This window comes from Oncorhynchus kisutch, linkage group LG8, assembly GCF_002021735.2.
Source record: "Oncorhynchus kisutch isolate 150728-3 linkage group LG8, Okis_V2, whole genome shotgun sequence".
Taxonomy (NCBI): domain Eukaryota; kingdom Metazoa; phylum Chordata; class Actinopteri; order Salmoniformes; family Salmonidae; genus Oncorhynchus; species Oncorhynchus kisutch.
The window spans coordinates 53,671,034-53,674,801 of record NC_034181.2 but is presented as its reverse complement, the minus strand read 5'-3'; positions in this window follow the sequence as shown (position 1 = coordinate 53,674,801).

The following is a 3,768-nucleotide window of genomic DNA, read 5'->3' as shown; positions in this document are numbered from 1 at the left end:
AGGAGGAAGTAGAAAAAAAAGGCAACAACTATTTCTGGTCTAGCAATCGGTGACAGCAGAGTACGCTGCCCAACCGTATGTTATTAGAAAGAGGAGATTATCCTGATTTTTAAAATGGTGTCGACTTGAACAAATCAAAATATACACTTTGTGAGATGTTTGACGAAATAGACCAGCATACCTCTTCATAGGAAAACATTGAGGGGAGCTCAGAGTTCCAAGCAATGTTCCCTCTATGTTGCGTGTGCAGTAGCCCGAGACTGCTGTGCAGCAGTCAGTGCAGAAATATCAGCCCACAGAGAGAAGCATGAGATTGCACTTCACTCTACTTTCTAGAGCAGCAGTCACAAACCGGTCAATCACGATCGACTGGTCGATCTCCAAGGCATTCCTAGTCGATGGTAAAAGCCTTGTATTCATATATATTTTTTTATTTGTCTCGTGCTGTTTTTACATTTTCTGGGTCAAGGTTTCAAGACAGGCTTTATTACTGCCACTTTTAGGGAGTTTGGTACACATACGGTGGATAGGGAGCCATTTATTATGTTCAACATAGGAGGGCCAATCACAGGGGGTAGCTCTTTCAGTAGTTTAGTTGGAATAGGGTCCAGTATTCAGCTTGAGGGTTTAGAGGCCATGACTATTTTGTCATGAATGTGTCAAGAGATACACTATTTAAAAACTTCAGTGTGTCCTATGATCCTAGGTCCTGGCAGTTCTGTGCAGACTCAGGACAACTGAGCTTTGGAGAAATACGCAGATTTAAAGAGGAGTCCATAATTTGCTTTCTAATAATCATGATCTTTTCCTCGAAGAAGTTCATGAATTTATTACTGCTGAAGTGAAAGCCATCCTCACTTGGGGAATGCTGCTTTTTAGTTAGCTTTGCGAAGTATCAAAAATAAATGTAGGATTGTTCTTATTTTCCTCAATTAAGTTGGAAAAATAGGATGATCGAGCAGCAATAAGGGCTCTTCGATACTGCACGGTACTGTCTTTCCAAGCTAGTCGGAAGACTTCCAGTTTGGTGTGGCGCCATTTCCGTTCCAATTTTCTGGAAGCTTGCTTCAGAGCTCGGGTTTTTTCTGTATACCAGGGAGCTAGTTTCTTATGAGAAATATTTTTATTTTTTAGGGGTGCAACTGCATCTAGGGTATTGCGCAAGGTTAAATTGAGTTCCTCAGTTAAGTGGTTAACTGATTTTTGTCCTCTGACGTCCTTGGGTAGGCAGAGGGAATCTGGAAGGGCATCAAGGAATCTTTGTGTTGTCTGTGAATTTATAGCATGACTTTTGATGCTCCTTGGTTGGAGTCTGAGCAGATTATTTGTTGCAATTGCAAACGTAATAAAATGGTGGTCCGATAGTCTAGGATTATGAGAAAAAACATTAAGATCCACAACATTTATTCCATGGGACAAAACTAGGTCCAGAGTATGACTGTGACAGTGAGTAGGTCCAGAGACATGTTGGACAAAACCCACTGAGTCTATGATGGCTCCGAAAGCCTTTTGGAGTGGGTCTGTGGACTTTTCCATGTGAATATTAAAGTCACCATAAATGAGAATATTATCTGCTATGACTACAAGGTCCGATAGGAATTCTGGGAACTCAATGAGGAACGCTGTATATGGCCCAGGAGGCCTGTAATCAGTAGCTATAAAAAGTGATTGAGTAGGCTGCATAGATTTCATGACTAGAAGCTCAAAAGACGAAAACGCTATTTTTTGTGTGTATATTTACATTTGCTATCGTAAATGTTAGCAACACCTCCGCCTTTGTGGGATGCATGGGGGATATGGTCACTAGTGTAACCAGGAGGTGAGGCCGACACATCTTTCTAGCTGATTTACACTCTGAAGCTATGTTGCACTTGATGACCTCTGACTGTTTCATCCTAACATCGTTGGTGCCGATGTGGATAACAATATCTCTATACTCTCTACACTCGCCAGTTTTAGCTTTAGCCAGCACCATCTTCAGATTAGCCTTAACGTCGGTAGCCCTGCCCTCTGGTAAACAGTGTATGATCGCTGGATAATTTGTTTTAAGTCTAATACTGCAGGTAATGGAGTCACCAATTACTAGGGTTTTCAATTTGTCAGAGCTAATGGTGGGAAGCTTAGGCGTCTCAGACCCCGTAACGGGAGGAGTAGAGACAAGAGAAGGCTCGGCCTCAGACTCCGACTCGCTGCTTAATGGGGAAAACCGGTTGAAAACCGGTTGAAAGCCCAGTTATAGATCATTTGTAGTAGGCAATAGGGGATGGATTGCTTTCTACAAGAGAACAAAACATACAGTTGAAGTCGGAAGTTTACATACACTTCCAGGTTGGAGTCATTAAAACTAGTTTTTCAACCACTCCACAAATGTCTAATTAACAAACTATAGTTTTGGCAAGTCGGCTGGGACATCTACTTTGTGCATGACACAGATCCATTTTCCATCAATTGTTTACAGACAGATTATTTCACTTATAATTCACTATATCACAATTCCAGTGGGTCAGAAGTTTACATACACTAAATTGACTGTGCCTTTAAACAGCTTGGAAAATTCCAGAATATGATGTCATGGCTTTAGAAGCTTCTGATAGGCTAATTTACATAATTTGAGTCAATTGGAGGTGTACCTGTGGATGTATTTCAAGGCCTACCTTCAAATTCAGTACCTCTTTGCTTGACATCCTGAGAAAATCAAAATAGATCAGGTCAAGATGTCAGGAAAAAAATGGTAGACCTCCACAAGTCTGGTTCATCCTTGGGAGCAATTTCCAAATGCCTAAGGGTACCACGTTCATCTGTACAAACAATAGTACGCAAGTATAAACACCATGGGAACACGCAGTTGTCATACTGCTCAGGAAGGAGACGCGTTCGGTCTCCTAGAGATGAATGTACTTTGGTGCAAAAAGTGCAAATCAATCCCAGATCAACAGCAAAGGACCTTGTGAAGACGCTGGAGGAAACCGGTACAAAAGTATCTATATCTACAGTAAAACGAGTCCTATATCGACATAACCTCAATCAAAGGCTGCTCAGCAAGGAAGAAGCCACTGCTCCAAAACTGCCATAAAAAAGCCAGACTACGGTTTGCAACTGCACATAGGTACAAAGATTGTACTTTTTGGAGAAATGTCCTCTGGTCTGATGAAACAAAAATAGAAATGTTTGGCCAGAATGACCATTGCTATGTTTGGAGGAAAAAGGGGGAGGCTTGCAAGCTGAAGAACACCTTCCCAACCATGAAGCACGGGGGTGGCAGCATCATGTTGTGGGGGTGCCTTGCTGCAGGAGGGACTGGTGCACTTCACAAAATAGATGGCATCGTGAGGTAGGAAAATTATGTGGATGTATTGAAGCAAGATATCAGTCAGGAAGTGAAAGCTTGGTCGCAATTGGGTCTACCAAATATACAATGACCCCAAGCATATTTCCAAGTTGTGGCAAAATGGCTTAAGGACAACAAAGTCAAGGTATTTGTGTGGCCATCACAAAGCCCTGACCTCAATTCTATGGAAAATTTGTGGGGAAAAACTGAAAAAGCGTGTGCGAATACATTGTTCGCTGGTAGGCTCTCATTGTAAAATCAAATTTGTTCTTAACTGACTTGCCTAGTTAAATAAAGGTTAAATGCCCCCCCCAAAAAAATCCTGCAAAAAAAAGAAAAAGTACCTCTTCAATTCCCTTAAAGATTGAGTTGGTGACCTCTAGTTGCCATTGTCTGTAAGTACACGTTGGAACTCGACTCAGAAGCAGCGTGTACACAGC